The 22,388-nt window shown below is 41.3% G+C and overlaps 1 protein-coding gene across 3 annotated transcripts in view; it reads left to right on the forward strand.

Moving 5' to 3' along the window:
* SHISA7 (shisa family member 7) overlaps window positions 1-22,388 on the forward strand; it is a 199,540-nt gene that overhangs the window by 89,487 nt on the left and 87,665 nt on the right. Inside the window, exon 2 of one of the 3 annotated variants that reach the window (XM_056541616.1) lies at window positions 16,787-16,893. The exons of the other annotated variants lie outside the window; for them this stretch is intronic. The gene's annotated coding sequence lies outside the window, so the exon portion shown is untranslated. The remainder of the gene's footprint in view (window positions 1-16,786; window positions 16,894-22,388) is intronic. 3 annotated transcript variants of the gene reach the window in all.

Here is a 22,388-nt window from a genome sequence, read left to right on the forward strand (position 1 = left end):
TTCAAGTCTTGCGCTTGTGGGTGAGGGGCGGTGGATCAGGTACCCGGGGAATCTTCCTGTCGTTGGTGCTGGGACGTTGAGGAATAGGGAAGTTCGGTAGAAAGAGGCAGTCCCAATCGGGAAGAGGGACCTGTGGTAGCTTGAAGGTCAGGAGACAGGATGATAAGTCCTCCGGTCGTAGCTGAAGTCTGGCAATCAGGGAAAAAGGAAACCCCCACCTGTATACAATACAGGGAATTTTGAAGTAGATGTGAGGTTTGAGGGCGGCCCTCAACCTTAGTGTGCGTAGGGAGAGATCACAGTATAGTTGGATTGGAGAACCGTTGTAAGAGATGTTTTTCAGATTTCTGGCCTTTCTCATAATCTCATCCTTGATTACGAAGTGGTGGACTCTGCAGATTACATCGCGTGGCTTTTTCGGATCAGGATCTTTTACCTTGAGGGCGCGGTGAGCTCTATCCAGCTCCAGGGGAAAATCCTGGGGCTTTTGGAGCACCACGTTAAATAGTCTCTGCAAGGTAGCAGCAATGTCCTGAGGTGGAACCGATTTCGGTAAGCCCTTCACTCGGATGTTATTTCTCCGGTTTCTGTTATCGAGATCGTTGAGGTGCTCTATTTCTTGTAGTTGTTGCGATTGTAGGGCTACAGTAGTGGCCTTCAAGGAGTGAATCTGGGAAGTGACTTAGGTGCGGAATTCTTCCAAGCTGTGGACCCGCTCTCGGAGTTGTGTAATTTCGTCTTTCACCGGCTTGAGATCCTGTCGCTAAGCGGATTTGAGATCAGAGGCCATTGTCTGCATGTCTAATTTTGTAGATAGAAGAGCAAGCAGGGCCTGGAGCTCTGGGAAGTGCCGTAGCGTGCTAGCTGCACTCTCAGCAGTAGGCAGATTGGGTGCCAGTTGAGAGAGAGGTGAGGTGGGCACATTGTCTGTCATCTGCAAACGGCATGACGGGGGCCTGGTGTCAGTCAGCGTATCATCCGAGGAAGAATTGCCGGAGCTGGGGAAGGACCGTGCGGTATGCTTCAATGGCATTCTGAAGAGGGTCTTCGCGGGACGACTGGCGATCCAATATTCAGGGGAGTCACTGTCCGCATTAGCGTTCACAGGATTCTCATCTGACCCCGAATCCATGGCAGCCGACCAGTCTGTTACGTCCTGAGCAGGGGGTCCTGGTACCGGGGCTGGTATCAGAGTTGATGGGGTCTCTGCCAGGCCAGGGTGCTCCAAGGCAGGGGAGGGTGAATGGGAAGCACTGCAGTGAGCAGTATTCCTAGATCTTTTCTCCGGTATGTCATCCACGCTGGAGCTCTGCATAGTGGCCATTACTGGAAGCAGGGAGCTGGGCGCAGTCAGCTGCTGTGCAGGGAAGCCGGTCTCTGAGGGTAATGGCAGGCGCAGGCTGCTCCGAGGTCGTGAGCGCAGCCGGCGGTTGAAAGAACTCCAAAAGTACCCTGTGGTGGGTCTCTGAGGTGAAGGGGACAATCTTCTTTTTCCCCGATGTTTGCCTCCCATATCAGGGTATGATTGCCTGCAACCTGTGCCTCTGTGCGGAGCTCTCCCTATGTGCGGCTCATCACCAGTGCGTCCAGGCCACGCCCCCCCAAGCTTACATTTTTTTTTTTTATATGACAGGTATGCTTTGAGATTTTAAGCCAATATCTAAGTCTGACGAGTCACTACAGTTGAGCACACTAACAATATACCCCGAAAAATCACAGTAATGATTGAAAACAGATTTATTAACAACATTATCTCACTCAAGTTCACCCGACAGGCCTTTACCAGTCACTACCACTTCTGGCCCACTAACCAAATGTCTGATGGACAACCTTCAGCAATATTTTTTCCAATTAAAGCCTACAAGTTCAGTACCAACACATATCAATATAAGCAAACACCAGCTGTAACCCGCCCAGATTTTTCCCTTACTGTTTCAACATTTTACATAACAGAAGGCAAGTTCTTGAGCAACAGCCAAAGTTCTGAAGCGATATACAGTCAACTCCATTACCCAATCCTTTAATGAGAAGTTCTGCTCCCTACCTCCTAGAGTAAAGGTTGTGCCAAGGCCACTTTCTGTTACGCTTACCAGAGATGGAGGATTCGGGTCTAAATTGGCAAGCTGCAGAAGTGCCCTCATTCTACAAAGAGCAGGCATCTGTGGGTTTATGAGCCACTCATGCCGCATTAGCTCATCCTGGAAAGACCAATTACTTAAGCTCCGTGATCTGTAGTTTTTATTGGTACAAATTTTGTGTATATGTAACTTTTTAATTGCTTTATTTAAAGTTTTTTTGGGAATGTGATGTGACAAAAAAGCAGTAATATTGTACTTTTTTTTTTACGTTCACGTTGTTCACAGGATAGTTAACATTATATTTTGATAGTTTGGACATTTGCGCATGCGGTGATACCAAATATGTTTATTTATAATTTTTTTATGCTATTTGGGATAAAATTGAAAAAGAGGGAAGATTAAAATTTTTATTGGGGGAGCGGATTTTTTTTTACATTTTTTAAAAACTTTTTTGTACAATTTTTTTTTTACAGTTATTATTTCCCCATAGGGGACTATTTACAGCAATCCTTAGATTGCAGATACTGAACAGTGCTATGCATAGGCATAGCATCTAAATAGGTGTTTTGGTGGAATGCACACGGATTTCTGCAAGCCCTATTAAGGTAAATGGAACATTTGTCCTTAATAACTCTCTTGCAAAACTAACACTGTAACCAGTAAATTAGCCTTTTGTGCCAAGTGGTGCTGGGAAAACATTTGTCAGCTCCATATGACACAGAAGAGGGACTAATTGTAATTTGTAAAATAAAATGAATGGTGAAGCCAAAAACTTTTAGAGGGTTTAATTTCTACTTAGTGTAGCTTGCAGTAAAATTTTCAAAACACTACCAACAAAATAGAACCAGATCATGTAAAATATAATTAGCTTTTATTAACACATATGCAGAAAATACATACAATAATAAAAGTAAAAAGAAGATAAAATGAGGCACTACAATAGCAGTCACAGAAGATGGGGGCAGGCAAGTAATGTGGACCTACATGGAGTACAGGGAATAACTGGTGTACCATAGAAAATACAAATTAAAACATGGAAGAGGTCACTGAATATAATTACAAAGTGTCAATAAGCATATAAGTGACAAGCAGTAAAACAGTGACACATCAAAGAATGTCCTAAAAGGAAAAAGTGCAATAAACAGAGAGTAACCAAGGGAGAAATGAATGAGACACCATAAAGTCCTCCTGCCATGCAGCCACACACCTACCTCCTCCTACCCTAACTTACGTTTCCCTGTGCTTCGTCAGGGGGCGTGTCTAAACCTCCTGCCAGGTGAGTATATATATATCATCACTCCACCAATGGTGTCCCTCCTCAAGGTGATCGATAGCTGACGCCCCCTGACGAAGCACAGGCGAAATGTACGTTGGGGTAGGAGGAGGTAGGTGTGTGGCTGCATGGCAGGAGGACTTTATGGTGTCTCATTCATTTCTCCCTTGGTTACTCTCTGTTTATTGCACTTTTTCCTTTTAGGACATTCTTTGATGTGTCACTGTTTTACTGCTTGTCACTTATATGCTTATTGACACTTTGTAATTATATTCAGTGACCTCTTCCATGTTTTCATTTGTATTTTCTATGGTACACCAGTTATTCCCTGTACTCCATGTAGGTCCACATTACTTGCCTGCCCCCATCTTCTGTGACTGCTATTGTAGTGCCTCATTTTATCTTCTTTTTACTTTTATTATTGTATGTATTTTCTGCATATGTGTTAATAAAAGCTAATTATATTTTACATGATCTGGTTCTATTTTGTTGGTAGTGTTATGTTATAGTGGACCAGCCGTGGTTTTTTGTACCTTGTTGCTGTGTATGTATGAAGTAAAATTTTCAAGTTATCTTTATTCTGTAGGTCAATAAGATTACAGCGATACCCAATTTAACTAAGGTTTTGCTGAAAATCCTTTTCTGTCTCCTCTAACCCTAATTTAATTTTTTATATACAGGGCTGAAGAGGGCTCATCTGTAGTTTTTATTTTTTTGATGGGACTTTTAATCCCCTTTTATTCATTTTTTACTAGTATTTGAAGTGACCAAATATCCACAATTCATGACTTTGGTATCTATTTACATCTACACCAATGACTGTGTGGTTTAATTAATTATATTTTACTAGTTCAGACATTTCTGCATGTGGCGATATCACATATGATTATGTTTATTTGTAAAAAAAAAAATGTAATAAATGTGAATAACCCCCCCACTAAAAGTAAAAAAAAGAAAAAGTTAAAATAATTTAAATAAAAATAAACATTTAACCCGTTAATGACCACCGACGTAAATGCATATCCTGGTGCGGAGGTACATTTACGTCCTGTACATGACTGCGAGCATCAGAGCAGTGCTCGGCCATTGACCCCTCAGATGCCGTGATCAATATAGATCACGGCATCTGTGGCAATGCGCATGTTTAAATGGATCCGTGGGGATCTGATCTTCTAAAATAGTAGCCGTAGGTCCCCTCACCTGCCTCCGGCCGTCTCCAGGGGTCTTCTGCAGAAGATTGCCGATATCATTAATCAGTGCTATGTCTATGCATAGTACTGAACAGTATTAGCAATCAAATTCTTATAGATAGTCCTTTATTTCGGACATAAAAAGTGTAAAAAGAAACGTAAAAAGATATGAAAAATCCCCTCCCCTAATGAAAATGTAAATAGTTCCTTTTTCCCATTTTACCCCCAAAAAGCGTAAAAAAATAGATAATTTATAAACATATTCGGTATCTCCGCATGCGTAAATGTCAGAACTATCAAAATACAATGTTAACCCCTTAAGGACTTAGCGTTTTTCCGTTTTTGCACTTTCGTTTTTTCCTCCTTACATTTAAAAAATCATAACCCTTTCAATTTTGCATCTAAAAATCCATATGATGGCTTATTGTTTGCACCACCAATTCTACTTTGTAATGACATCAGTCATTTTACCCATAAATCTACGGCGAAACGGAAAAAATAATAATTGTTAGACAAAATGGAAGAAAAAACGCCATTTTGTAAATTTTTTGGGGTTTCTGTTTTTACGCAGTAAATTTTTTCATTACAAATGACACTTCATCTTTATTCTGTAGGTCCATGCGATTAAAATGATACCCTACTTTTATAGGTTAGATTTTTTATTACTTTGGGAAAAAATCATAACTACATGCAGGAAAATGTATACGTTTAAAATTGTGCTTTTCTGACCCCTATAACTTTTTTATTGTTCCATGTACGGGGCGGTATGAGGGCTCTTTCTTTGTGCCGTGATCTGAAGTTTTTATTGGTACCATTTCTGTTTTGATCAGACTTTTTTTATCGCTTTTTATTCATATTTTTATGTTATAAAAAGTGACCAAAAATATGCTATTTTGGACTTTGGAATGTTTTTGCGCGTACGCCATTGACCGTGCAGTTTACTTAGGCTGAGAAAGACAAGGCAGGCACCAAAGCTGGGATGTCAGGGGTTAAAGAACACGGTGTGGAGCGGGGAACAGCGCAGAGGTGATGGATGCGTGTACTTCAGGGGGTGCTAATCAGAAGTTCAGACCTTGTAAATGCAATATGCAAGTAGAAAAAAAGTAGATCGCACTCACCCACTAGTGAAGTTAAAATGTCTTCTTTATTGGAACATCGTTAAAACAAGCTGAAGGGAGGGGTAGAGAGATGCGGTCAGCGTGAGCTGACTGACCGGCCAAGGCAGTTTAATTAATTATATATTTTTATAGTTCAGACGTTTACGCACACGGCCACATACCACACATGTTTATTTTTATTTACACAGTTTTTTTTTTTTATGGGAAAAGGGGGGTGATTCAAACTTTTATTAGGTAAGGGGTTAAATAATCTTTATTCACTTTTTTTTTTTCACTTTTTTTTGGCAGTGTTATAGACCCCATAGGGGGCTATAACACTGCACACACTGATCTTTTCCACAGATCAATGCAAAGACATAACTTTGCATTGATCAGTGTTATCGGCGGTTGATTGCTCATGCCTGGATTTCAGGCTTGCAGCAATCAATCGCCCTTCAGACGCGCAGGAGGAAGGTAAGGCACCCTCCTGCTGCATCCCAGCTGATCGGGACATCGCAATTTTATCGTGATGTCACGATTAGCCCGACTGAGCTGCCTGGATGGTTTTACTTTCACTTTTAGACGCGTCGATCAACTTTGATCGCCGCATCTAAAGAGTTAATGCCGGACATCTGCCGGAACGGCGATGTTCGGCATTAGATACAGGTCCTGGCTGCTGATAGCAGCCAGGACCGTGCGGGTATGATGCCCATAACCCTCCTGTTCCGCAGCGCTGTAAAAACCCCGCGTTCTGCGGCAAGGGGTTAATGATCTCGTACAGTGAGCAGCGTAAACATAAAAAATGTTTAAAAATCCAAAATTGCTGCTTTTATGTCACATTTTATAAATAAAAACTGAATAAAAAGTGATTTAAAAGTTTCCAATACGCAAATGTGGTATCGATAAAAATTACCGATCACGGCGCCGAAAAAGTTATAGGTGGTCAAAATAGGGCAATTTTAAACATACAAATTTTCAGTACAATAATAGAAAAGTATGTAAAGATGGGTATCATTTTAATCGTATTGACCCACAGAATAAAGAAAACATTTCATTTTTACCCTAACGTATACAGTGTGAAACCTAAACCCTCCAAAATTAGCAAAATTGTGGTTTTCATTTAAATTTCCTCACTAAAAAATAATTTTTGGGGGTCGCTGTACATTTTATGGTAAAATGAGACGTGCCATTACAAAGTACAATTGGTCAAGCAAAAAACAAGCCCTCAAATGGGTCTTTGGATGGAAATATAAAGAGTTATGAGGGGGAAAAAACTAAAACGCTAAAATAAAATGGGCCTGGTCCTTAAGGGGTTAAAATCGCAGCATGCAGAAATGTCCAAACCATTAAATTAGATAAAGCAAAATAAGTTATGGGTCAGAATAGGACAATTTTAAGCATAATCATTTTCTAACAAAAACTGATCATTTAAAAGTAGTAAAATGAAACAAAACCTACATAAACTGAATAATGTTATAATCATATTGTCCTACAGAATGAATATATTGTGTCATTTTTACCAAGAAGTTCACTGAGTAGAAATGGAAGCCTCCAAAAGTTGCAGCATTGTTTTTTTTATTTCAATTTTACCTAAAAAATATATTGTTTTTGTTGTGTCTTAAAATTTTGGAGTAAAACAAATGATGTCATTACAAAGTAATATTATCCTCATAACACAAGCCCTCATATAGCCCTGCAGATGAAAAATGAAGAGTTCTGGATTTTAACCCCTTAACCCCTTAAGGACTCAGGGTTTTTCCGTTTTTGCGCTTTCGTTTTTTCCTCCTTACCTTTTAAAAATCATAACCCTTTCAATTTTCCACCTAAAAATCCATATTATAGCTTATTTTTTGCGTCGACAATTCTAATTTGCAGTGACATTAGTCATTTTACCCGAAAATGCACGGCGAAACGGAAAAAAAAATAATTGTGCGACAAAATCGAAGAAAAAACGCCATTTTGTAACTTTTGGGGGCTTCCGTTTCTACGCAGTGCATATTTCGGTAAAAATTACACCTTATCATTATTCTGTAGGTCCATACGGTTAAAATGATACCCTACTTATATAGATTTGATTTTGTCGCACTTCTGGAAAAAATCATAACTACATGCAGGAAAATTTATACGTTTAAAAATTTCATCTTCTGACCCCTATAAGTTTTTTATTTTTCCAGGTACAGGGCGGTATGAGGACTCATTTTTTGCACCGTGATATGAAGTTTTTATCGGTATGATTTTTGTTTTGATCGGACTTTTTGATCCAAGTGACCAAAAATGCGCTTTTTTTGACTTTGGAATTTTTTTGCGCGTACGCCATTGACCGTGCGGTTTAATTAATGATATATTTTTATAGTTCGGACATTTACGCACGCGGCGATACCACATATGTTTATATATTTTTTTTTTTACACTGTTTTATTTTTTTATGGGAAAAGGGGGGTGATTCAAACTTTTATTAGTCGTTAAGGGGTTAAGGACCAGGCCAATTTTTGCTTTGAACTTTTGTTTTTTTCCTCCTCCCCATCTAAAAACCATAACACTTTCAATTTTACACCTACAGACCCTTATAAGGGCTTGTATTTTAGCAAAATCTGCGTTGAAACAAAAAAATATTGTTTGTGCGGTGATAAAAAAAAAAAAACACCCCATTTTGAAACTTTTGGGGGCTTCCATTTATATGCAGTGCACTTTTCAGTACAAAGGACTCATCTTCATTCTGTACATACATTCTGTTCATATGATTACAATGATACCCAATTTATATAGGTTTTACCTTATTTTACCACTTTAACCCCTTAACCCCTTAAGGACCGGGGTTTTTTCCGTTTTTGCATTTTCGTTTTTTGCTCTTTGCCTTTAAAAAAATCATAACTCTTTAAATTTTGCACCTAAAAATCCATATGATTGCTTATTTTTTGCGCCACCAATTCTACTTTGTAATGACGTCAGACATTGTGCCCAAAAATCTATGGTGAAACGGAAAAAAAAATCATTGTGAGACAAAATTGAAAAAATGTGTAAATTTTTCGGGCTTCCATTTCTACGTAGTACATTTTTCGGTAAAAATGACACCTGATATTTATTCTGTAGGTCCATACGTTTTAAAATGATACCCTACTTATATAGGTTTGATTTTGTCGTACTTCTGGAAAAAATCATAACTTCATGCAGAAAAATTAATGCGTTTAAAATTGTCATTTCTGACCCCTATAACTTTTTTATTTTTCCGTGTATGGGGCAGTATGAGGGCTAATTTTTTGCGCTGTGATCTGAAGTTTTTAACAGTACCATTTTTGCATTGATAGGACTATTTTTTTGCACGCACGCCATTGACTGTGCGGCTTAATTAACAATATATTTTTATAATTCGGACATTTCCGCACGCGGCGATACCACATATGTTTTATTTTTATTTAGGGACCTATAACACTGCACACACTGATCTTTCACATTGATCACTGGTTTCTCATAAGAAACCAGTGATCGTTGATTCTGCCGCTTGACTGCTCATGCCTGGATCTCAGGCACTGAGCAGTCATTCGGTGATCGGACACCAAGGAGGCACTTAGAGACCCTCCTGCTGTCCTGTAAGCTGTTCGGGATGCCGCGATTTCGCCGCGGCTATCCCGAACAGCCCACTGAGCTAACCGGCATGGTTTCAGTTTCCCTTTAGACGCGGTGTTCAACTTTGAGCGCCGCGTCTAAAGGGTTAATAGCACGCGGCACAGCGATCAATGCTGCGCGCTATTAGCCACGGGTCCCGGCCGTTGTTAGAGGCCGGGCCCGACCCGCTATGACGTGGGGCCACACCGTGGCCCCGCGTTATAGATCGGGAGCGGACACATGACGTTCCAGTACGTCATGTGTCCTTAAGGGGTTAACGCATATGGACATTTATGAACGTCCATAAGCATCTCCTGAGGTATGACGCCCAGTCAGCAGGTGAGCGCGCATCATACCCAGTGGGTCCCGGTTGCTATAAGCTGCTATAAGATGTCCGGCAAAGTTGATTGCCGCGTCTAAAGTGAAAGTAAAAGCTTCCCGGCAGCTCAGTCGGGCTGATCGGGACCATTGCGGTAAAATCACAATTTCACGATCAGCTAGGACGCAGCAGAAGGGTGCCTTACCTCCCTCCTGGGCATCCGATCGGCGATTGATTGCTCCAAGCCTGAAAACCAGGCTTGAGCAATCAACCGCCGATAGCACTGATCCCTGCCATTGAATGCATTGGCAGTGATCAGTGTATTGAATCAATGTACTGCTAAAATTCTGGTTACTTAATTTCATCACCCTAAAACTATAGAAAAAAACTATTTCTTTTTTAAAGTTTTTTTTTTTTTTCTTATTTAAACCATGACAACACCACAGCAACTATACATTCTTATGTGCCATGTACAGGTGTCTGTATAGAAGCACATGAAAACCTTGGGCTATAATGAAATCTTGCGCTACTGTGTTTATACAATGATGCTTTAGGCCCCAATTACCAATAATGGCAATAACTCACCATTCCCGGATGTCTCTCATGCCCACATCAGAGATCCTGTTTTCATATATTTCCATGATAAATTAGGAAAACAATAGAGACCATTTAGATACATAGACAATAAACAGTGTTTGTTTTCTACAAGGTTGTTGCTATATTTTTTTAACCCCTTAAAGGGAAACAATCAGCAGATTTCAGCATATATAACGCCTGACAATGCGCTATATATGCTAAAATCATTATCCTCGCCATCCCCGGGGGACGTTTTTGCCCCCAGGGATGGTGAAGATATTAAGTTATAAAGTCTAACCCCCCCCCCCGGCCGCCCTGCAAGTAGTCCCCTGGGTGGGGACATCTACTTACGACCACCCCTTGCTCCGGCCATGGTCCCGTTACCTCGCCTTGATTGACGGCTCGTGTCACCACTCTGCTTCGTCTGCTTAGGGAGCAGAGCGATGATGCAAGCCATCAATGAAGTCGACGGGGCCACAGTCAGAGCAATGGCGAGCAACGGGTGCTGGTAAGCATTAGTCCCCTCCAGGGGAACTACTTACGGGGCAGCCAGGGGGACTTTATAACTTAATATCTTTACCATCCCTGGGGGCAAAAACATCCCCTGTGGATGGTGAGAATAACAATTATAGCATATATATAAGTCATTGTCAAGCGTTATATATGGTAAAATCTGCAGATTGGTTCTCTTTAAGGACACCGGATATTTTGGCCTTAAATGGGCGCACTCATGAAAACAAATTTTTGCTATTGCACTAATATACTTTGTTTTAAAAAAATGAAATTTTCTATGTTTTATTTGTGCTTTAAAAAGCTCAAGAGCACATTTTCCACCATCTTATACACAGACTTAGGACCGAAGCCCAAACACAGGAAGTGTAGCCTGGAGTGCTGAAGGGGGGGGGGGGTCGTCCAACCAACAGCATATGGCAGTTAAGTGTGAGAGGAGCTATGATTGGATAAAGCTGGACACCCCCCCCCCCTCAGCACTCCAGGGGTGCCCTTTCTGTGTTTGGTCCTCCGTCCTAAGTCTATGTATAAGATGGGGTAAAATGTGCTCTTGAGCTTTTTTACGCACAAATAAAACAGAGAAAACTTCATTTTTTTTTAAACAAAGTATATTAGAAATATTTTTTATTTACCATAAGGAGTGCAATAGCAAAGAAGTCCCATGCCCGATCAGTACAGAAAAATCTGTGTCTGAGCACTGTGGCCCCCGTGATCCTCTGTACGGAGCATTTGATACACTGTCGGTTTTTTGCAGATTTTCCTGCTGACAAAGCATGTAGAGGTCTGTAATTTTGATCATTGGTACTCTTCCACTGTGAGAAATAGAATCTAAAGCAAAAATCCAGAAAATCACAAAAGGCCTGCACAAGGCTGGGACATGACAATAAGCAAGCAGCTTGGTGAGAAGGCAACAACTGTGCCATATTCGTGAAATTCGAATATTCATGAGGTTTTTTTTCTATTGCGAAATGTTGCTATTGCAAAATTTCGCTATTGTGAAATTTCGCTCATCTGCGCATGCGCCCTATGACATCATGCGGGAACGGAGATCATTTCCTGGATCTTTGCCAGTTGCTTTTCACATCGCGATTTTCTACTGCCCTGCGAAGCGAAGATGGTGGGGAGTAACTTTTCACCAAGTGAGGAAAAACTGCTGATTTGTGTAAGTAATTTCACCACTTTCAATATATTTAACTGCATTTTAGACTAGTTTAAAAGTTATGATATAAGATCAGATGTTTCCCAAACAGTGTGTCTCCAGCTGTTGCAAAACTACAACTCCCAGCATGCACTGACAGACCATGCCTGCTGGGAGTTGTAGTTTTGCAACAGCTGGAGGCACCCTGGTTGTGAAACACTGAGTTAGGTAACAAACTCTCAGTGTTTCGCAACCATTGTGCCTCCAGCTGTTGCTAAACTACAACTCCCTGCATGCAACTCGCTGCATCCCCCCTCTCCCCCAATGTGAATGTACAGGGTACATTCACATAGGCAGGGGCTTACAGTGTGTTTGTAGCTGAAGCAAATTTTGCGCTGCAGCTCAAGCTCTCAGAGGGAAACTACTGTGAACCCCCGCCCGTGTGACTGTACCCTAAAAACACTACATTACACTACACTAACACAAAATAAAAAGTAAAAAACACTACATATACACATACCCTTAGTACACCCCCTTCCCCTCCCCAATAAAAATTAAAAACGTCTGGTACGGCACTGTTTCCTAAACGGAGCCTCCAGCTGTTGCAAAACAACTCCCCAGTATTACCGGACAGCCATTGACTGTCCAGGCATGCTGGGAGTTTAGCAACAGCTGGAGGCACCCTGTTTGGGAATCACTAGCGTACAATACCCCTATGTCCACCCCTATGCAATTCCCTAATTTAGTCCTCAAATGTGCATGGCGGTCTCACTTTGGAGCACTGTGTTATCTGTGGTATTACATAAGACTGCAGGTCACATCTACTACATTATCTGTACTCAGAGAGTTATCACTGTTATATGTGGTGTTACATAGGACTGCAGGTCACTTCTACTACATTATCTGTACTCAGAGAGTTATCACTGTGTTATCAGTTGTGCTTCTTCTGTTTTTAAAAAAACTATTTGGTTCTCTTCTGCTTTTAAAAAAGCAATTGGTTGTCACAGGATACAAGGCACAAAGGACGCAAGCAAAAGCACAGAAACACTCTCCTCTCTAAACCACCATGTGAATCTGCAAAGGAATGCTGGTGGGGAGTGATGTTATATACTGGTCGTGCCAGCAAGTTTCTATTGGTTGCTAGGGACGTTGCTAAGCTCTGACAACTGTGCTTGCAGAAGTCTCATTGGCTCACAGGCATAAGTAGGGTGGAATTTCAAAGAATATTCGCATGCATAAACCATAAACCTCAGTCTCATCCCTGGGTCTTTAATGATACAAGCATTGCATTTATCAGTCGAAGGAGATCCCTACAATGTGCTCAGTTTTTAAAACAGTTTGAAAGAAAGACGAATATTTGTAATAGCAAATTTTTAGCGCGAAATTCGATATAATCTTATATTCGCGAATATACGATATTCGCTGCGAATATTCGAAATGCGAATATTCATGAGCAACACTACTGGTCAATGACCTGAAGAGCGCTGGGACCACAGTCTCCAAGAAAACCATTAGTAACACACTATGCCATCATGGATTAAAATTCTGCAGCGCACGCAGTCATGTTCAGGCGCACGCAGTCATGTTCAGGCCCATCTGAAGTTTGCCAATGGCCATCTGGATGATGAAGAGAAGGAATGGGAGAAGGTCATGTGATCTGATGCGACAAAAATGTAGCTTCTTGGTCTAAACTCCACTCGTCATGTTTGGAGAAAGAAGAAGGATGAGTACAATCCCCAAAACACCATGCCAACTGTGGAGCATCGAGGTGGAAACATCATTCTTTGGGGCTGCTTTTCTGCAAAGGGGACAGGATGACTGCACCTTATTGAGGGGAGGATTTATGGGGCCATGTATCGCAAGATCTTTGCCAATAACCTCCTTCCCTCAGTAAGAGCATTGAAGATAGGTTGTTGCTGGCTCTTCCAGCATGACAACAACCCGAAACACACAGCCAGGGCAACTAAGGACAACTAAGGAGTGGCTACGTAAGAGGAGAGGGCCAAAATCCCTGCTGCAGTGTGTGCAAACCCGGTCAAGAACTACAGGAAACGTTTGATTTCTGTAATTTCAAACAAAAGTTTCTGAACCAAATATGAAGGTATGCTTATACTATTATTAAGGTATGAAATACTTATATCATGCAATTAAATGCTAATTATTATTTTTTTAAATCCTACAATGGGATTTTCTGGAATATTGTTTTAGATTCCGTCTCTCACAGGTGAAGAATAACTATGATTAACATTACAGACCTCTACATGCTTTGTAAGTAGGAAAAACCTGAAAAATCGGCAGTGTATCAAATACTTGTTCTCCCTACTGTAGCTGCACCAACAAAAATAACAAATCTTAAAGGGGTACTCTGGTGCTAAACATCTTATCCCCTATCAAAAGGATAGGGTATAAGATGTTAGATTGCGGGGATCCTTAGCTACAGATACACTGAGTGGCAGTGTCATGTAATGGCCCAGCCTTCTTCCTGGTGCCCAGGCTCATTACATCACACTACGGCTCAGCTCATCACTGGCCAAGGTGGGGCATCACTATGGCTGGTGATAAGTTCTGCTGTTTGCAGATTATCACAAAATAAGAAACAGGTGACCCATGTTATTATTGAAGGGGTTATCCTGGATTGAAAACACACAGCTTCCAAAAACAGCCCTATACCTGTCCTCAGGTTGTGTTTGGTATTACACCATTGTTCCATCTGCTTCAGTAGAAATTAGCGATTAGCTACAATTTGACACAAAAACTTAGGAAAAGAGTGGTGCTGTTTAACCTCTTCAGGACACAGGGCGTATGGATACGCCCTGCATTCCGAGTCCTTAAGGACCGAGGGCGTATCCATACGCCCGTGGGAAATCCGGTCCCCACCGTTAGCCGGTTGGGGACCGGAGCCGGATGCCTGCGGAAATCTTTCAGCAGGCACCCTGGCACATCGCCCAGGGGGATCCTGAGACCCCCCCATGTCGGCGATCGGAGAAAATCACATGTCAATTCAGACATGCGATTTTCTCCAATTCTGGGCTGATCGGGTCTCTGGTGACCTGATCATCCGGAAAATAGGGCTGATCGGAGTTGTCAGTAACAGCCCCGATCAGCCTAAAGGATTGGAGTGAGGTTGCAAAGCTGCGATCTACTCCTATCCCCTGGCATTAGTCAGAACGGAGTTCTGACCAATGGCAGCGCAGGACAGGGGGTTGCCATGGCAACCCCCCGTTCTGCCCGCCCCTGGATGTCGAGGGGCTCTGGGAAGAAGATGAAGGCCGTACCTGCAGGAGAAGATGCCTGGGGACCTGGGATCTTCGCTGGAGCCTGCTGGATCCTGATCCGTTAGGGAATCGACAGTGGTGGGGGGGGGGGGGGGGATGAATTGAAAGTGAAAGTAAATCGATCTTTACTGTGGCAACCACTAGGGGGGCCAAACTGCAACTCCCAGCATGCCCAGATAGCCAAAGGCTGTCTGGGCATACTGGGAGTTGTAGTTTTTCAACATCTGGAGGGTCACAGTTTGGAGACCACTGTTACAGTGGTGCCCAAACAGTAGCCCTCCAGATGTTGCCAAACTACAACTCTCAGCATGCCTCGACTGCCCAGGCATGCTGGGAGTTGTAGTTCTGTAACATCTGTCCCTTCAGATTTAGCAATTTTCATGACATTTTTGAAAATTGCTGCTCTACTTTGAAGCTCTCTAATTTTTTCAAAAAGCAAAAGTATGTCCATTTTATGATGCCAACATAAAGTGGACATATTGTGTTTGTGAAGAAAAATAAACTTTATTTGGAATATCCATTTTCCTTACAATTAGAGAGCTTCAAAGTTAGAAAAATGCAAAATTTTCAAAATTTTCATGAAATTTTGGGATTTTTCACCAAAAAAGGATGCAATTAACACCGAAAATTTACCACCAAAATAAAGTAGAATATGTCACGAAAAAACAGTCTCAGAATCAGAATATGTGGTAAAAGCGTTTTCGCGTTATTAATTCGTAAAGTGACGGTGGTCAGAATTGCGAAAAAGGGCTCAGTCCTTAAGGTGAAAAAGGGCTGCGTCCTTAAGGGGTTAAGGCTAGGTTTCCACTTGGTTTTATTTATGGCAGTTTTTGGATATCTGCCACTGCAGTTTTTGAGCCAAAGCCAGAAATGTATTCAAAAGGAATAGGACATATAAAGGAAGGACTTACACTTCTCCTACCTTATGGATCCACTTCTGACTTTGGCTCAAAAACTGCAGTGGCAGTATTCCAAAAACTGCCAGAAAGAAAACCAAGTGGAAACTTAGCCTATTAGAAAAAACAGCTATGTTATTTTTAATTCTGTATAACCCCTTTAAGTGCTACTAGCATTTTTACTTCAACACCAAAGAAAGGTGAATATAGTGCCCAGCTCTGCAGTGATGGTAGTTTTTTATATGCTCTAGCTTAGAGGGTGCCCAGCAGCAGATATTTTATCACTACTGATCATTAGAAGAATGAAGCGGCTGGGGCATCATGCTGAGTGCTGTGCCTCCTAGGCTCCTATTAGTTTTCTTATTAAAGCTTGTAAGCCATAGACTTTGCCATACTAAGCCGGCATTAGCCATGGGGATGTGGTGACTGGGGTGTTGCAGTATGTAGCAGGGTCTGGTGGTCTTAACCCTGGGGGCAAGATATTGTTAACCCCTTATTGTTCGTTACGCCAGGATGTGGTTATTCCGGTATGGTAACCGCCGTCAACCAACCCAAAACGGTTTTGTAATAAAGGAATGTCCACAGCAAGGATTCTGAATAAACTGGAACTTTTACTTGAAATGCTTAGGGAACAGTCTTTACAATTATGCAGTTCCTTCAGAGGCAACAGGAACACAGGATACCTCGCAGGCTTGCTTGGACTTGTAGTTATGTAGATATTTATGCAGGCCACTGTGCTACTAATATATTCTTTAGCTGAATAGTAATCACTAGATTTGTAGGGAGCTTGGTAACTCTTATAAATGTAATTGTGCTTTCTTATAAATCCAGGAATCAAGACAGCTAACTGAGAGACTACAGCCCCTTATATACTAGAGGGCTGGACTAAAGCCCATTGGTTGCTGATGCCTGGGGATCCTGTGCCCATGGAAGTCTGGGTATGTCACATGACAGTGGTTCAAATGACTAACACTTTTATACATTTGTACAAACTTTATACACATTGCAATGCATACACACAACATACAATGCATTTAAATAGAACAATAAGTAGTGTTGAGCGGCATAGGCCATATTCGAATTCGCGAATATTCGCGAATATATGGACGAATATTCGTCATATTCGCGAATATTCGCATATTCGTAATATTCTCGTTTTATTTTCGCATATGCGAATATTCGCATGTGCGAAAATTAACATATGCGAAAATCTGCATATACAAAATTAACACAAGCGAAAATTCGCATATACGAAAATTAGCATATGTAAATTTTCACATATGCGAAAATTCGCACACCAGTCTCACACAGTAGTATTAGAGCCTTCTTACACCACATAAGCTGAAAGCAGAGAGGGATGATCACTGTAATGTGTACTGTGAAAAAAAAAAACAAAAAAAAAACGAATATTCGTAATTACGAATATATAGCGCTATATTCGCGAATATTCGCGAATTCGCGAATATGCGATATTCGAGAATAAAATTCGAATTGCGAATATTCGCGAGCAACACTAACAATAAGTAGGTGAGAAAGGGGGGGAAACCCTGCAGAAGAGCCCTATGGACTCAAGGGACTCTGGCTGAGGGGACTTAAGGATGGTACAGGACTAGGTCCTGTACCGGGAGACCACTGGGACTTTTCATTCAGTGGGAGTTACAGCTCCTGTACTAATTACCAATTTAAACACATCTTGTCCCCCATCATATAACAAGTAAACATTGACATCAAACAAAGAAACAACATTTTGTTTACAATATCTCTGATCAGACTAAAGACCTTATTACATGGGGCAATAATTGGCTGAACAGGTGATATCACTCTGTGTAGTAGGGCCAACAATCTACTGAGGACCGAACAAACGCCCTTGGACAATTGGGCCTCTTCAAAAAATGATTGCCACATATCTCTCAGTGTACCAGCAGGTAGCAGCAAAGGGCTTCACATACAATCTAGCAATCGTTAGGATGGCCCTCCCAGCACGATTACCGAGCCATGTAGTAAGCTCTATAAACATCTTGGCTGTGTTCACATGTTGCGGCTTATTTGTGGTTGTGGCTAATTACCGAATGCCCTGAAATTGGGGTACAACTAGTGCATTTTACTTTGATTTGCATAATTTGCATAAGCTCAGTAAAACACACAATTGCAGTTCAATCCCAATATCATATTTCTCTTTGTCTTATTGATGAAGATTTTTTTGTTAGTGATTTGACTACTTTATTTTCTATCATATCAGTTCTGTGTTCAGTACTTTATAGTCACATTTCTGTATGTTTTGCCCATAGCAACCAATCACACCTCAGTTTCATATGTTAGCCCTGGTAAAAAGCCATGATTGGGTACTATGGGCAACAATCAATTACTAATTGACAGTTTTTACATTCAAATACTGTATTAGGGTAGGATCACATGAGCCGTATGTTGCTGTGTATTTGCTGCTACGTATTTTCCTACTTATTGAAGTCAATGGGTAGCAAATTCAGCTGTGTATTTTGCTTCCAATTGACTTCAATGGATAGGAAAATACAAAACAGCAAATAAATCTGGCATGTATGACCCTACCCTTAATGTGCGTTCACATGTGAGTATTTTCTGCTGCAGATTAATATCAGTGGGATTCTGCTGCGCTGTCCACACGGTAGATGTTTTTGACACGGAAATCCCAATTCCAGAGTCCGCACGAAAATGCATCGTTGTCTATGAGACACTGTATTTCTGAGAGGTCCTAGCACCAGCAAGTTCTGCTGGCGCTCTGCTGTCGGGGCAATGTCTGCACAAAACTTTTCCATGCGGACATTGCCAGTGTGAACATAGCCTTAGGAGTTTTCTCACAAAAGCCATGTTCACACATCAGAATATCTGCACAGAAAATCTCTGTGCGGACACTCCACAGACTGCGGGGGGCCGGGAATGCACCGTCTCATAGACGGCAATGCATTCTGTGCGGAGTCTTCAGAAAGAATGGACAGGTCCAATCTTTCTCTTTATACTGTAGGTCAATGCGGTTAAAACAATACCAAATTGATATAGTTTTTCTATTATTTTACTACTTTAACAAAATGCAAATTTTTTTAAACAAAATTGGTATGCATAAAATTGTCCTCTTCTGACCCCTATAACTTTTTTCTTTTTCTTTACACAGGAATGTATGAATTTTTTGCGCTGTGATCTGTAGTATTTATCATTACCATTTTTGTTTTGATGTGACTTTTTTATCGCTTTTTATTCATGTTTTTCATTTTTCTAATATATATTGTGTTTAAAAATCAGTATTTTTTTTTTTTACATTTACGCAGTTTATCGTCGAGATTGCAAACATTATATTTTAATAGTTTGGTCAATTACGCAGCTAGTGATACCAAATATGTTTATTTATTTAAAGGAGAACTCCAGAATATAACAATTGTCCCCCATACTGCCGGCAGTAAAAAAATAAAGATGTACATACCTTCCTTCGCTCCCCCGGGGCCTCCGGTAACCGGCTCCGGTCTCCGCCACAATCCTCTTCCTGGTGGTCGACGAGTCATACTGCGCTCAGCCAATCACCGGCCGCAGCAAAGTCCCGGCTAGGCTGGTTATAGGCTGAGCGGCAGTGTGACGTTTTCGGCCCCGGCAGCAGGTGCCGGTGTAGTGAAGAATTTTGTGTCTTGAAGCGTTCTCACACTGCCGCTCAGCCTATCGCCGGCCAAGTCGGGACTTCGCTGTGGCTGGTGATTGGATGAGCGTAGTATGACTCGCCGACCACCGGCAACCAGGAAGAGGATCGTGGTGGAGACCAGAGCCGGATAGCGGAGGCTCCGGGGGAGCGAAGGAAGGTATGTACATCTTTATTTTTTTTTACTGCCGGCAGTATGGGGGACTATGTTTATATTCTGGAGTTCTCCTTTAATATGGGAAAATAAAGGTGATTTTTTTAGAGACTTTTTGGATTTTTTTAAAAAACTTTTTTAAATCTCCATAGTGGACTTTAATATGCAATCATTAGATTGCATTCACTGTATTGTCAATCACAGCACAACACTCAGTCCATACTGCTATGTCATGACATATTGCTGGTGAAAGTGCACTGAACAGATTGACACTGTGGGATGAGTACACTATATATATGGCATGTGGAGAGAGAAGGGGTTACTGATGCACTGATTTGGGTTGGCTGAAAATTATCTCATGTATACGGCCACCTTAAGCTAACAATTAACAAATGTAGGTAGATTTCAAATAGTTGTCATAGCAACATTAGAGAACAGACCTAAACCATGTATGATCTTATAAAGTGTTTAATTGTTTGCAATACTAACATGCACAGAATGTACTAACATAAAGTCCTTTATAAATACACTCTACATAGGAGCTATTATCAATGACAAAACATTAATGATCACATAACAACCAGTTTAAACATAGGATAGCCACAGGGATGCAGCTCAGGCTAAGTTCAAATCTCCGTCAGAGGCTCCATTTCAATCAATTCACTACAGAAAAATGGAGCTAGATGGTCCGCTGCAAAACATACAACAATGGGGTCCATCTGGTTTCCACCTGGCGTCCATTTATTAGCAGGATTTGAGCAGACAAAAAATATCTTGCAGTATTCTTTCCAATATGTTTATTAATGACCTTGTAGAGGGATTACAGAGCAGAATTTCCAGAATCTAAACTGGGTAAGGTGATCACCACAGAAGTAGATAATATAATTTTACAGAGGGATCTGGGGAAGCTAGAGGCTTGGCACATACACTGCAAATTAAGTTTAGTGTGGATAAATGTAAGGTTATGCACTTGGGCCATAAAGACAAAATGCACAAATATGTGCTAAATAATAAGACATTAGGTAAAACTTCTACCAAAAAAGATTTGGGTTTACTGGTCGACAGTAAGCTCAACTTTAGTGATCAGTGCCAGGCAGCGGCTGCCAAGTCTAACAAAGTTATGGGATGTATCAAGAGAGTAGAGTAGAGGCTCATGGCAGGAACATAGTTTTGTCTCTGTATAAATGACTAGTCAGACCACATATGGAGTATTGTGTCCAATTCTGGGCACCTGTATATAAAAAGTACATGGCTGAATTGGAGGATATGCAGAGGAGGGTGACAAAGATAATTGATGGTATGGGAGGATTACAGGACCAAGACAGGTTATCAAGCTTGGGGTTATTTTGTTTAGAGAAAAGATGTACAAATATATAAATGGACAGTACCAGAGCCAGATTAAGGCTGTCTGGAAGATGGAGCACTACATTATGATGCTGTAACCCTACCCCCCCCCCCCCCCCCCCCGGCCGTTCCCCCTCCCTTCCACTGAGACTTGTTGCAGGCCTGTCAAGTAAGGAACAGACAGACCAAAAATAGGCCTGGCCATATTAGACTATGTCACTTTTTTTTTTGGTGGGTGTCACAGGAGTCAGGCCCCCGTTAGAATAAAATGGGCTGCATGGTCTAAAATCACTTCAGTTCAAGTCACTCTTTCCAGCTGTTGCAAAGCTACAACGCCCATTATGTCTGGAGAGCTTCAGGCATTATAGTAGTTGTGGTTTTGTAACAGCTGGAGCCTCAAATTGGGGTACAGTGTCATCCATTATTACTGCAAAACTTAGAAGTGACGAGGGATCTAATGAGACAGTCAGGAGAATACACAAACATAAAATTACTCACAGGAGATGTCTTCTCTGTTGTCTTTCCTTTTCTTTTCTTCTTCATCTGGTCCAGACGCCATGTCTTCTTCCAGCTCCATTTTCCTCTGTAAAGTTCGACGCCTTGACATCATTGGTTCCTCACTTTGCCAGCCGATCCTCATCCTCTGTATAAAAACAACAATCATTATAACCCTACAAGAGACTGTGCTTCCTAAATATAATACTGCCAAACCCTGTGTACCCTGTATATTATACTGCCAAACCTTGTGTACCCTGTATATTATACTGCCAAACCCTGTGTACTCTGTATATTATACTGCCAAACATCATGCCCTTGAAAAATAATACTACCACACACTGTGTCTTCTGTAGTGTGCACAGAGCAGCAGCATCCCATTGAAAACAAGCAAAATTCTGCTGGTGGAAGTTCGTAGTGTGGACGAGCCTTAATTCCCCCAGACCCCTAAGTCCTCCTCCAGACTCCTGCTCTCAGAGACCCCTAAGGCTAGGTTTCCCCCTTTTTTTACCTGCAAAAAAACTGAAAAACTGCTACTGTTTTTTCCTGTGTTATGGTAATTTTTTGGCATTTTTTTCCTGGTCCTTCTCCACTACATTTTTCTTCACCAACCCCACCCCCAGTTCCCCCACATTATGTTGGCAGTATAGTTCCCCCACATTAGGTTGTAAAGGAGAAAAAACTAGGAAGATGGAAGCTAAGATTGCACTGTCATGAGATATGGACGAATCCAGGATGTAGGTTAAAAGATGCTTTATTCTTAAAACACACACAACGCGTTT

The sequence above is a fragment of the Hyla sarda genome, chromosome 10 (assembly GCF_029499605.1).
Source record: "Hyla sarda isolate aHylSar1 chromosome 10, aHylSar1.hap1, whole genome shotgun sequence".
Classification (NCBI taxonomy): domain Eukaryota; kingdom Metazoa; phylum Chordata; class Amphibia; order Anura; family Hylidae; genus Hyla; species Hyla sarda.